The sequence below is a fragment of the Prionailurus bengalensis genome, chromosome D4 (assembly GCF_016509475.1).
Source record: "Prionailurus bengalensis isolate Pbe53 chromosome D4, Fcat_Pben_1.1_paternal_pri, whole genome shotgun sequence".
Lineage (NCBI taxonomy): Eukaryota > Metazoa > Chordata > Mammalia > Carnivora > Felidae > Prionailurus > Prionailurus bengalensis.
This window is the reverse complement of record NC_057359.1, coordinates 87,825,065-87,838,440: the sequence shown is the minus strand read 5'-3', so window position 1 is coordinate 87,838,440 and position 13,376 is coordinate 87,825,065. Positions and strand designations below refer to the sequence as shown.

General features: G+C 57.4%; 1 long non-coding RNA gene and 1 other non-coding gene across 2 annotated transcripts; one reads left to right on the top strand and one right to left on the bottom strand.

The window, feature by feature from the left end:
- Window positions 1-5,294: 5,294 nt before the first annotated feature.
- Window positions 5,295-5,371, top strand: TRNAR-UCU. The gene has a single exon. It is a non-coding gene; the product is annotated as a tRNA-Arg (tRNA).
- Window positions 5,372-11,961: 6,590 nt separating this feature from the next.
- LOC122474941 lies at window positions 11,962-12,687 on the bottom strand. Its single transcript, XR_006295049.1, has 2 exons — window positions 12,599-12,687; window positions 11,962-12,282 (listed from the first exon to the last, which is right to left on the bottom strand). It is a non-coding gene; the product is annotated as an uncharacterized LOC122474941 (long non-coding RNA).
- Between the last annotated feature and the right edge of the window lie 689 nt (window positions 12,688-13,376).

Sequence of the window (13,376 nt, the reverse complement as noted above, 5' to 3'; positions counted from 1 at the left end):
GGTCTCTGAACTTCTAGAAGGCAGACCTACTTGTGCTGTTATCGCCCTCATCACAAAATAATCTCATTTTGTGCGTTTCATAGGAAGGGGTGGCCTAGCTTGGAAACATTGCTGGAACCCACTGGTTGGGGACAAGGATCGCCTGGCGCCATGATGCCCGAGAGGCACCCGGCACGGGGGGAGCGCTCGATAAATGGGGCTGGGTCATTACGGTTCCTTTCGTTCCCTGTTCTCGTCCTCTTCCCTTATATCATAGGTTAGCGGGTCACTAGTCAGAGTTCCTAACTGACACTCAATGGCAAGAACCCAGCTGTGCGAATGAGGCAAGTTACCTTCCCATACCGCAGTGATTGGTTACTGGGTCGTCAACTTGCGAGATGATCTCCAGACGATTCCTACCTCCCGGTGTTCACGTTGCTTTCCTTTTTTTTCTTTATTATTATTATTATTTTTTTAAATTTCTTTTTTCTTCAACGTTTTTATTTATTTTTGGGACAGAGAGAGGCAGAGCATGAACGGGGGAGGGGCAGAGAGAGAGGGAGACACAGAATCGGAAACAGGCTCCAGGCTCTGAGCCATCGGCCCAGAGCCCGACGCGGGGCTCGAACTCACGGACCGCGAGAGCGTGACCTGGCTGAAGTCGGACGCTCAACCGACTGCGCCACCCAGGCGCCCCACTTTTTTTTTTTTTTATGTTTTATTTTATTTTTGAGAGAGCGAGAGACAGACAGAGTGTGGACGGGGGAGGGGCAGAGAGAGAGGGAGACACAGAATCCGAAGCGGGCTCCAGGCTCGAGCCCGACGTGGGGCTCAAACTCACGGACCGTGAGATCATGACCTGAGCCGAAGTCCGACGCTCAACCGACTGAGCCACCCAGGCGCCCCCTAGTGTTCACATTTCTGTAGGCCCCGCCGCTGTGAATATGGCTGCCCCGCGGGACCAATAGGATGCTGCAGAAATGGCCCAAGGTTAGGTCCAGAGAAGGACCCTCCAGAGAAGTCCCTGGGGCAAGGAACTGAGGTCTCCTGGCCAACAGCCGGCACCGCCTCACCAGCCCGATGAGTGCGCCATTTTGGAGTCCACCGTCCGCCCCGGTCAAGCCATCGGATGACGCAGCCCTCCCCGCCCTTACCCACAGAAACCTTGAGATTGATGCTTATTGTTTCAAGCCGCTAAATTTGGGGTGATTTCTCATGCAGCAGCAGGGAACTAATTGAGCAACAGAGCCTTTCAGTTACGAGAGCCTTTCATTGACTTGGTTCCTAAAGTGTGTTCTGTGCAATACTGATCCCAGAATAGGATGAAAAGCACAGTTTGTCTGTCCGATGTGGCCTGACTGACTTGAGTCTCTTATTCGAGAATCACAGCGTTCCTTGGCATATCCAAGCAGAACCCCCGGGCCACGCACCCCCACCCCCTGCCACCCACCTTGGGCGAGGAAACCTAGCCTTCTCTTAACCCTGCTTGTCTCAGGAGTCTTTGTGGAACGCCGGCTTCAGAGCCCCCAGAACACTCTTTGGGAGACACAGCCAAATGGTCACGGCAGCAAGCTCCTTGAGTATATTAAACGATTGTGCCCGGGGGCGCCTGGGTGGCTCAGTCGGTTAAGCGGCCGACTTCGGCTCAGGTCACGATCTCACGGTCCGTGAGTTCGAGCCCCGCGTCGGGCTCTGTGCTGACAGCTCGGAGCCCGGAGCCTGCTTCGGATTCTGTGTCTCCCTCTCTCTGATTCTCCCCCGTTCATGCTCTGTCTCTCTCTGTCTCAAAAATAAATAAACGTTAAAAAAAAAAAAAAACCGATTGTGCCCAGTAGAAAAAACACTCCCAGCCTGATAGGGTGTGGCCTACGGCCTTCTACACAAAGACAAGGTGGCCAGCCCTTCAGGACAGACAGCCCCTCCGGGCTCCTTTTCCAGTTGAGGGGCTGGTTTGCTCTGGGTCTCTCTGGTCCAGCCAATCTTACATTCGGCGATATTGGTCAGGGCCCTTGGGCGTGAACCTCAGACCATTAGGGGACCATTTAGGATTCAGGTTTTGGTTCCCAAATTCTGCAGTTCGAGCTCTCGTGAGTTCTGTAGCCCCCCCCCCCCAACAATCCGTGGCGGTGGGGGAGGGCCGCACCCATGAACTCTCCACCCCTCGCGTTGGCCGCATCCTCCAGGCCAATGCCTCAGCGTTAGGTATTTCTCAGTGGGAACGCTACCATGGTCTTAAAACACGACCACTGGAAAATAGCATTTGATATAGAAAAATTCATTTTACAGGCAACTTTTTAAGAGCGAATCCACCCCCTTCGGCGAGGGAAGCTGCACTCAGAAAACCGCATTCTTTCGGGCCCCTGGGGCTGCGTGGGGGTGGGAACAGAGATCTTTCTCTGCGCTAGGAGGCAGAAATCTTTTCTTCTGGTGAAAACATAATTTTACCCTCATGTTGCCTCGTCTTTCCCGTCCTGGCCATTCTGGGCTCTCAGGCCTTTCTGGAACCCTTGCTTCCAGATACAACGTGGCCTGCTTTCCTCCTCGGGCCAGGGAGTGGCACCTGCGGCTGCCTCACCTGGGTGCCCCTGCCCAGGCCCGCTGCATCGACTCTCCACTTGGACGAGATCCCCAGGTGCTCTGGGGGCACGTTAAAGCGGGGACGCACTCAGATATCGGGCCTCCTCGCTCCCCTTCCAGGCTCTCTGTCCCATCACAGATGGCTGCCCGCAGGGGTTCTGCACCTTTGCACCCCCTCTGCGTCGCAGACATCCAGTGACACGGTCAGGGCATGGGGACCTGAACAAGAGGTAGCAGCAACAGCAAAGACACCCAGGCCCTACGGAGCACTCACAACCCAGGAGGGAGGCAGGGCCACCCAGAAGTTCAGAGAGGGAAAGCCATCTACCCAAGGTCACACAGCCATGACAGTAGTCAGCGTGTCTCAACGGCCACCGAGCTCTTCGGGGACACCCTGCGGCAGGAGGATCCCTTGATGAGGAACTGGGAGCGGCTACCGGGATTGTTCAAGAGTGCCTTAGCCCCACGGTTCCCAACCTGGGGTCCCTGGAGGGCCTCACAAACTGGGCGGGGCTCCGTGCTGTTTACAGCCTCTTGAAATTTCCCATGGTTGCTGCGTCTTTCCTGAGGGCCAGGCCACCACGTGGTACATGCACCAGCCCGTGTCCTTGGCTTTGGGTGGGATTCTGCCAACCCACTGGGCTTGGTCAGACTCTCGAGGGGATGATGGGAGCCGAACGGGCATCACCGTTGCCCTTGATTAACCTAAAATACGAAAGCTTCTATCACTGAACAAAAGCGCTTTGCTTGTTGGAGAAACACGGGCCTTGGGGCGCCTAACAGCAGGAGGGACTTTTCTGGCGGGAACGTAGAAAGGAATTAGCTTCGAAATTTGAGTTACAGAAGGAAGGGCATTTGTCTCAATTATTTTTCAGTGGCGGCACCTGCTTTCTGATATTTTCTTTAAAATGAAGCAGGGGCACCTGGGTGGCTCAGTCAGTTGAGCATCCGACTTCAGCTCAGGTCATGATCCCACAGTCTGTGAGTTCGAGCCCCGCGTCGGGCTCTGTGCTGACAGCTCGGAGCCCGGAGCCTGTTTTGGATTCCGTGTCTCCCTCTCCCTCTGCCCCTCCCCTGCTCACGCTCTGTCTGTCTCAAAAATAAACATTAAAAAAAAATTTTTTTTTAATGAAGCAAGTGCTTCCCCACCCACCCGCTGCCGGCCCCCGCCCGTACCGGGGTGCAGGGGCAGCCCCCAAGGGCCACACCACGGACTAGAACACCACAGCGAAGGCCAAGCCAACTCAAGAGCAGTCCGTTGTGAGATCGAAAACACGTGCCCTCTGCCAGCAGCCACAGCAAAGGGCTTAGAATTCTGATACCGACCTACCAACAAGGGGGACTTTTTAAAGCAAGGTCCCAGGGAGGTCTTTCCAGTGGTTCTTTATAGGCGGGGTCAGTTACACGGCCTTGGGTGCCCCCTGGTACTCCAGGTGTTTCCCTGGTCTGTCCCAGGAGATGTAGCTCTTCCAGGGCAGCGACTACCTCGGGGTCATCGCTTCATTTTCCTCACCCAGGAAATGGCGATCCCGGTCACAGCCACCTTGTGGGGTCGCGTTGGGGGGGGGGGCCTGAGCAGGCGAAGAGTTTCACTCGTGCCTAGGGCGCAGGACACGCCCTCGAGTGGGGGAACACCACCCAGTCTTCCAAGGGCCCAATGCAGTGCTGGGCATGCAGCAGGTGCTCGGAGGCTGTTTGGCGTTCAGACAGATTTTTCTCAAGCCAACGTTTCTTAAAGTATAGGGATAAAAACTGTATGTTATTCGTGGAACATGTTAGTTTTTAAATGATGTTTAAGCTCATTTATTTATTTATTTTGAGAGAGAGAGAGAGAGAGAGAGAATCCCAAGCAGGCCCCATGTGACTGACAGCGCGGGGCTCGGTCCCACGAACCACGAGATCATGACCTGAGCCGCAATCAAGAGTCTGACGCTTAACCGACTGAGCCACCGAGGTGCCCCCCAAATGTTTTTTTTTTAACACAAAAAGCTTGAGGGCGCCTCGGTGGCTCAGTCGGTTAAGCGTCCAACTTCAGCTCAGGTCATGATCTCGCGGTTTGTGCGTTTGAGCCCCGCGACGGGCCCTGTGCTGACAGCTCGGAGCCTGGAACCTGCTTCCGATTCTGTGTCTCCCTCTCTCTCTCTCTCTCCCCAAAATAAATAAACATTTTAAAAAATCTTTAAAAAAAAAAGAGAGAGAGAAAAGCTTGACCTCTTTCTCCCCACCTACAGCCAGGCATTAAGATCGATATATGCATGTCCCCATTCCACAGATGAGGAAGCCAAGGCTCAAAGAGGTCAGAGGCTCCCAAGGTCATTCAGTGGTAGAGTCAAACTCTTCAATATCAGCATCTCGAGTTTACAACCTCTGGCTCCCTGAGATGGTTGTTTACATCCTCCAGAACCAGGGGCCCCGTCGAAGAGATAAGCAACAGCGACCAACTGCACATATGACTTAACCTGGCCAATAATCATATAGTAAGGTCATTTCCACTTCAAAGATTTCTCTGAGGGGGGACCAATATGACAAAGAAGGGAAGTTTGAATCAGGCCACGCGCACACACACACACACACACACACACACAACCGCAACTCTGGAAAGAGTACAACTTCCCTAACACTGAGCTAACTCTGGCCAACCTTCATCCGATTCCCCAGGAAGCAAGGAAAAGGTGGGGAAGGGGCAGGTTCCGTTTAGAAGGTTCACATGTTTCAGTATAAGACCTGAGAACAGGGGCGCCTGGCTGGCTCAGTCGGTAGAGCGTGAGGCTCTTTCTTGGTCTTGGGGTCGTGGGTTCAAGCCCCACGTTAGGCATGGAGCCTACTTAAAAAATTTTAAAAAGACCCGCGAACCCTCGGTGGAGGGCAGGGGTGGGAGGATTTGTGTTCTGTAGCTTTCCTGGGGAGAATCTCAGACGGGATCTCTCAAGCAGCGGTGTGAGGTGGTGATTAGCATCTGGGCTCTGAAGCTACGGAGACCTGGCGGCGGGGGGGGGGGGGGGGGGGGGTCCCTCCTGGCGAGCTGTAGGACCACTCTGACCTTCGGTCTCTTCATCTGAAATGAGTCCAGCAAAGCTTTGCTGTCCCGCTGCATCTTGTGGAGCTAGGGCTGGGTGCCGGGGGCTTGGCAAACAGTGGAAGAGACCCCTGCCTGACAGAGGAAACAGCGAACGTACAGACGGATTCAGAGATCAGCTATACAGAAATAACACAGGGACGAGAATAATGTTTATCCGCGGCCAGTGGCGAGGGCTCAGAGTATGCATCCAAGGCAAGGCTGAACCCTGCGTCGAGCACAGGCCGAGCACTCAGTCGGTAGAAACCCACGCTGCTTGCTCGGGTGGCTTTTATTATCACTGTAACCCGAATAAAACCCGGCAGCCTCGGGGTCCAGTCTCAACGCAGCGGCCGGTTCAAACACCACTCTGACATCCCACATCACCGAAAAGCAGTTCAGATCTTCCTGATCTCTCACAGAGACGCCAAAGGGGGGAATTGCTAGGCAACACCACACACAAAAGCATCCTCAAGACTCTCGGGGCCAAGGTACCCGCCCGGAAGGGCTCAATTGCTGCAGCAACATCTCATGTCTCTGCACCTCCCTTTCGTTCGGCCTCAGGAGATGGGGCTCCGGGCGCATCCAGGCTCTGCCCTGGGTTGCTTAACCGCTCCGATGACCTCAGTTTCCTCATCTGCAAAGTGTAAATAAAAATTGTACTGCTTTCAAGGAGTCGTTGTGGGGGCCAGACAATGCCTTCAAGGGCTCCGGATGGGCAGACACAGCCAGGCTGGGAAGTAGGAATGCCAACTGTTAGGATTCCTTCTTCTGCCCTCCCCCACCCTGCCCTTTGCAGCCTACCCACCCCAGTCAGGAGCTCTGGAAAGGGTCTCCTGTCGGTTAGTCTGGGCTTTCCAGGTCTTGGCACTCAGGCAGCTCAACGCCCGGAACCTATCCCCCCAACCCCGCCCAACCCACGGAGCACAGGATAAACCCAGGGCTGGGCAGGCAAACTCTGGAACTTTCTGAGGAGGGGCCACCAAGGGCTAGGACCGCGGCATCAGGTGGCATTCTCCTTCCCCTCCTCCTGCACAGAGGCAGTGTCCCCCTGGGTGTCACCTCAGAGGGCAGGACCAGGTGTTCTCCAGGGAACTCGGGGCCTGCTGATACAGGCGAGAGATGGCCCCCCACCAACACAGGCCGCTGATTGCCATAGGCCTGGGCAACGTGGCCCAAGGTGGCTTCCAGGGCCCCAGGGCAGGTCCCACATCAGGGGTCTGTGTGTCTCCCTTCCCAAGGGGCCCTGGGCCGGGCCCCAGCAAGAGGTGAGCTTCTGGCCCTCACAGGGCTCCCAGACCATCGGGGCCTGAGCATAAGGTGAGACCCCCAGGTGAGCCACAAGATGACCTACTGGGCTGTCACAAGATGACCTACTGGGGTGCCCAGGAGGACTTCCCACAGGAAGGGCACAGGAGGGAAGGGCTGGAGGGAGAGGAAGGAAGGGGGTTCCAGGAGCAGAAAGAAGTTCTCTCCCACTGTAACCTCCACCATCAGCTCTGGGAGAGCCACGCTCCCGAGGGGCCGGTGGGCCTGTTATCATCACCCCCATTTCACTGGTGAAGAAACTGAGGCTTAGTGACATCACAACAGGCCTCCAGTCAAGCCTTTTTTTTTTTTTTTTTTTTTTTTTGGTCTATCTCGGGGGATCTAGGAAAAGCCTGAGGTGTCCGGAGGCGTCCCCAGGTGGGGCAGGAAACAGCCAGGTGCGGGGGTGGGGTGGGCGGTGGGGAGCCCGGAGGGAAGGCAGAAACCGACACCCCGGAGGGAAAGGCTGAGGAATGTGGGTGGGGATGGGGTGGGCCTCAACAGGCCAGTCCGGGAGGGGCCCAGGGCCCTAGGCAGCCCCCTCACTCACTCCGGAGCGAGACCCCGGCTTCCCGGAAAAACACCACCCCCAGCTGGGCGGGGAGAAGGACCACTGCCTCCAGGCCGCCCAATCAGATGCACTCCCGGTCTGATGGAGGAGGCAGCCAGGGCGGAGGGCTCCCAGGGCCTTCCCGGAGGAGCCCCGGGGACCTACCCCGGATTCGGCGGCCCCCCCCCCCCCCCGCCACCCCCCAGCCTCATTAGCACCGACGCCCGCCGTCCTCCCCTCAGCTTCCGGTGGCTCCAGAATTTAAAGGTTAAATCCTAACCTCATCTGAGCAGTTTCTCCCGGCTTTGCCTACCCAGCGCCAGTTGCTGGTAATTATATGCATCTCCGAGCAGCCAATCAGCTGTCAGACTGACAGATACTGATCTTTTCGTTTTATTTTTAGCTCTGTGCTTCCCCCTCTAGTTGCAAAAAAAAATTCTGTTTGTTCTGTGTGCTGCTGCCTGGCTCCCAGCTCTGCAGCCGGCTCTCATGTCCGCCAGCCGGGCGGGAGCAGGAAGCCGCAGGGGCTGGAGCCTCCTGTCCTTCCAGAAAGGGGGGAACAAAACACACCGGCTAACCCCCCAGCGGCGGACCCCGGGCTGCGGTGGGGAAGGGAGGAGGCCGGGTGCTGGGCGCACAGGCGCCCTCGGAGGCTGGGGGGGGGGGGGGGGGGGGGGGGTGGCCAGGAGAGGCGCTGCACTTGGCCTGTGGCCTTGCACGGAAGAAAGCAAGTCCTTCCCCACGGGCTGGGGGCTAGCAGAGAGGCAGAGACACAGCCAGAAAGAGGGGAGTGGAAGAGAAGAGACAAGCTCAAGCCCCCTGGAAAGGCTTTTCCCCCAGAACTGAACAGAAGTAGGGGGCAGGAGTGGCTGCCAGCCCGGGGAGCACTGGAATGGGAGTCAGCGCGGGGGGCTTTCCAGACAGGGCTCAGGCAGGGGGGGTGGGGGGGGACCTGGGCCCCCTGTCCTAGGCCCGCGTGCCTCCTCGGCCACCTGCAGGGCAAGTGCAGTGCTCTTCAGAATCTATTTGTGGGTCTTTCTGGAAGGTTCTGTGGACCTCCCTGAAAACACCAGGAGGCTGGCAATTGTAGGCCGGCCAGCAGGAGGCTCCTGTTCACAGGGGGTCTCTGGAAGGAGAGAAGGAATCTGAAGGCCAGGCCAGGCCAGCTCTTAGGTCCCAGAGTCTCCCCCACAGACAGGGGCCCTGCTCCAAGAGAGTAGCCAGTGCTACAGAGGGGTGGAAAGGATTGTGATGTTTCTTTCCCTGTCCTGGCACTCTACAGTTTGCTGAGCACTTCCTCCCCCGGGGGCCTCCCTTCCTTCCCCCTAGTTAGCCTCAGGGTGCCGTGACACAGGGGTCAGGGGGCCTGGTGAAGATCACCTCTGCTCTGATTGGTCTGTGGGGAGGGGAGGCAGTGGAGCCTAATGGTTAGAGCTTCGGGGCACATCACTCAAGTTCAAACCCCAGGGCTGCCATTTAGCAGCCCTGTGAGCCTGAGTGAATGCCCCAAGCTCTCTGGGTCCCAGCATCCCCATCGGGAAGTGGGGGGGGGGGGTGCCCAGTGCCACCCCCTACCTCACAGGATTGCTCTGGGGATGGAGTCACACTGTAGGGTGCTCCCCACGGCCCTGGCGTGCGGGGGGGGGGGGGGGGGCAGCGCGCTCGTGAACAGGTATTATTAGCGTCTCTGTTGTGCGGATGGGGAAACTGAGGTTCATGTGACTCATAATTGGCAGAACTGGGACTAGAATCCGCCCCCCGCCCCCCACCTTGGCTTCCTTTTCTCTGACACCACAGATGGCACGCTGAGAAAAAAGAGAAAGGAGAGTGGGAGAAGGGAATTAGGAGCCCGAGAGAGACGGAAGGGAGGCAGCGGCACCGTGATCAATTACTTGGGCTATAAATTTCTGCTGTTTTGCAAAGTGAGCACACAACCTCGGAGAAGCGTCGCTCGCTGGGTCTGCTCCCGAGAAACCGAGCAGCCAGGCCCACGTTAGCCTGGCTAACGGTGGTGGGAGCCAGAGAGGGAGAGGACACGAGCTCCAGGGTGGGGTCAAACTGGCTGGCGGCGTGGGCCGAGGGCAAGGACCCCAGGAAAGGAGTGAGGCAGGGGAGAGGCACCAGAGCGCAGGCAGGGGTGGGAGCTGCCCCGCGGGGGTCCCCTTGCAGGGGAAGGGGGGGCGGGTCAACTTCCTCCTCTTTCCCGAAGCTTCAGCTTCGTCTCCCCCCTGCTGGGCTGCCCCAGCTACTATAGTATGCCTGCCTGGCCAGCCCCCCTGCCAGGCTTTGGCCATCGGTCCTGGGGCCGCCTGGGCCGGTGGCTCACGGAACATCAGCTTCCTCATCTGTAAATGGCGATCGTGTGGCATTCGTCCTGTCCCCGGGATTAAAGCTGCTCTGTTGATGAGAAAAGTAACCGAGGGCGGTGGTAGTGTGGAGGCGGGTCCTCTGAAGTACGGAAAAGATGGGGCCAGTCCTCTCACTCGGTGGAAAGGGGTGCCCGCAGTGGGGATGTAACGGGCCCAGACCTGTCTCTCAGTCTCCCAGCATGTAGGGACCGAGGGGCGGGGGGGTGGGCTGGGGGTGCACTTTGTGCTTGGGAAATGGGCCCAGATTCCTGGCCTCCACCTTCCTGGAACCTTGCCACCGTCCATTTAGGAAAGGAGCCATGGGCGGAGTCCAGCCAGTCCCTCTGGAATCTCTCAGGCCTTCCACACTGCGGAACTACAAAGACCACGGCGGCCTTGCAGAAGGACCCCCCTGGCATGCTCGTCTTCTGCTGGGCCTGAGGAAATTCAGCAGGGAAGCATCCGGGCCCTGTAGAGACATCGCGAAATGAGCGAGGCTGGGGTGGAGGGGCCTGAGGGCGAGGGGCGAAGCCCGCATGGGCGGTGAATCAGGGTCCTGGAGAAGATGCCTGGAGTTCAAGGGAGCACGAGGCCCCGGGCCAGCGGTGGATACTCTCCAGCCCTGGGGGTTCCGGGCTGAAGGCAGTGGAGAAGCTTGCTATGTTAAAGGAAATTTAAGATGGAACAGAAGGGGCCCCTGGGTGGCCCAGTCGATTGAGCCTCGGACTCTTTTTTTTTTTTTTTATTTAATTTTTTAAATGTATATTTACTTTTGAGAAAAAGAGAGAGACAGAGGGCAAGTGGGGGAGGGGCAGAGAGCGAAGGAGACAACAGAATCGGAAGCAGGCTCCAGGCTCTGAGTTGTCAGTACAGAGCCTGACGTGGGGCTCGAACCCACGGACCGCGAGATCATGACCCGAGCTGAAGTCAGACGCTTCACCGACTGAGCGCCCCCAGACGCCCCGAGCCTACGACTGTTGATTTCAGCTCAGGTCATGATCCCAGGGTTCTGGGAACGAGCCCCGTGTCAGGCTCTGTGCTGAGTGTGGAGTCTGCTTAAGATTCTCTCTCTCTCTCTCTCTGCCCCTCTCCCCGCCTTGCACACTCTCTAAATAAATAAATAAAATGAAGAGAAGATCCTCTGGATGGGGATCATAAAAATGTTGTATTAGGATGAGCGAACAGATATAACAAACAGCTCCGAAATACGTTTTTTTCTTGCTTACGGGGAAAAAACTCTGCTCACTCAGGGGCCCAGGCTCCTTCATTTTGTGTCTCATCATTTTCTAGGGCCTTAGCCTCCTCCGCAATAATCTTGTGGAAGGGGAAAGAGAGAGTGTGGAGGTTGGCATAGGAGGAATTTTATGTGGCGGGAAGCATAATACTTCAACTCGCGCGCTATTGGCCAGAGCTTAGTCATGTGGCCACAACTGACTGCAAGGGAGGCTGGGAAATGTAGTCCAGCCGCATGCCCAGGAGGAAAATAACGAACCAGGGTTTGGTGAAGACACAGCAGTCCCCACCACAAATGCTGTCCTGTTTGGGGGGATGAACTGGTGCCCACAGAGCACCCAGTTGTGGGGCTCGGCCACTGACTTGTGTGCCAAAGCTGGTTATTTGTCCTATAAGTCCAGAGGCTGTTCTTCTGAGGGTCACCCTCCTCCGGAAACTGCATTAAAACGTGTGTGTGTGTGTGTGTGTGTGTGTGTGTGTGTGTATGAGAGAGACAGATGGAGACAGAGACAGAGGGAGAGAGAGAAAGAGAAGAAACATAGATGGAGAGATCTTTCTGGTCTAGGGGGAGCATCCAAAGTTTTCACCAGATTCTTGGGGCACCTGCATGGCTCAGTCAGTTAAGCGACTGACTTCAGCTCAGGTCACGATCTCACAGTCTGTGAGTTTGAGCCCCGTGTCGGGCTCTGTGTTGACAGCTCGGAGCCTGGAGCCTGCTTCGGATTCTGTGTCTCCCTCCCTCTCTCTCTCTCTCTTTCTCTGTCCCTCCCCCGCTTGTGTGCTCCCTCTCTCTCTCTCTCAAAAGTAAATAAACATTAAAAAATTTTTTTCACAGCTTTCACCAGATTCTCAAAACTCTGAGACATCATGGCTTAAAGAGAGATGGGCCACTCGGGTATTAAAGCAGCGGCTTAGCTGTGCAAAGCTGACTTTATTTGGGACTTAGCAGGGCCCGGGGACCAGATACATTGATCCTTCCGGCCTCACGCCACACAGCAGGAGGTCTAACCAAGGATTCCCCGATTACCATCTCCCCTCCCCCAAGCATGCCCCAGAGAGCCCAAGGTCACCTCAGCTGATCCATGACAGCAGCCGTGGGGTCATAGGATATCAGCGGTGGAGCCCAGCTTGGATAGGCGGGTGGAGAAACTGAGGCTCAGGGAGGAGCCATCTTGTCCAGGGTCACACAGTGAGTTTGGGGCAGGGCCATTGGATTACAGTCCGTCGGGTTTCTGTGGTTGTAAGCGACAGAAACGGGCTGTGTCGCCCTTGAGCAGAAAAGTGCCCCATTGCCAGACTGAGGAGGAGGTCAGAACGGAAAGAAACTTGGGAGAGGCGGGCAGGCCCCAGTGGGGACAATCAGGGGAGACCCGGTGACCACCCTCAGGGACTGGCCGCCAGGATGAGGAATGAGTCCCCCGTCCTGAGGTGGGGGGAGGGCTAACGACCTAGCCAGGGCTACAGGCCCCGCCCGCTGGCAAGGGTGGGGGACAGGGGCGTCTGGACCCACAACCCACTCCCCAGGCTGCGCACACGAGGGGAACTCACCGTGAGGCAGCTAGGGGGCTTTTGCCAGAAAGGGGGGCGTGGGTGCCCGGCCGGCCAAAACAGCAGATGTCCGCTCCGGCCTCCTGAGCCAGGATTGTGCAATCGAAAGAAAACAACCACGGGGCCGGCTTCCTGCAGCCCAGAGCCACGGTCTAACCAGGGAATCCGGCCCAGAGCACGGCTGCGAGGCCAGCAAAACAGAGGCACCGGGCGGACCCCGGTGTTCCGGGCTCTGCTCACTCCCACAGGAGACTGGCATCTCCCTGGGGGCAGCGAGGCAAGCTGGTTGCCCCACGCCCGGTGGGGCTCACGCGGGGCTTGCGCAGGCTGGTTAAGGGGAGATGGCACGGGCAAGGCTGGAGGAAGAGCCGGGGCTGAGGGCTGAGGGTGCAGGTGAGAATTCACTGCAGGAGAGCCGGGAGGGCTCCCAGCCTCACCCCACCCTGGCAGAAGGAGCTAGAAACCGCGGACAGAGGAGGGTGGCAGAGACACAGAGCGTGATGTCAGGGTCAACACAGCGAGGCTACAGTCCCCAGTTCCTCGAGGTCACTGGGCACACGCCATGCAGATGCGATTACAGCCCATAATCGGTTGCGGGGAGGTAAGGGGGGCTGTTCCAGATGCTCTGGGTGGGCCTGACTCCATCCATCGCTCGAAAGGCCTACGTATGGAGCTGAGGCTTCACCGATGGGGAAAATATTCCACCTGCAGGCAGTCGGCAGCGGCAACGGAGACCCGGGGTCCAGCCCGCCTTCCCGCCTGTCCCCCACGAGCCCCC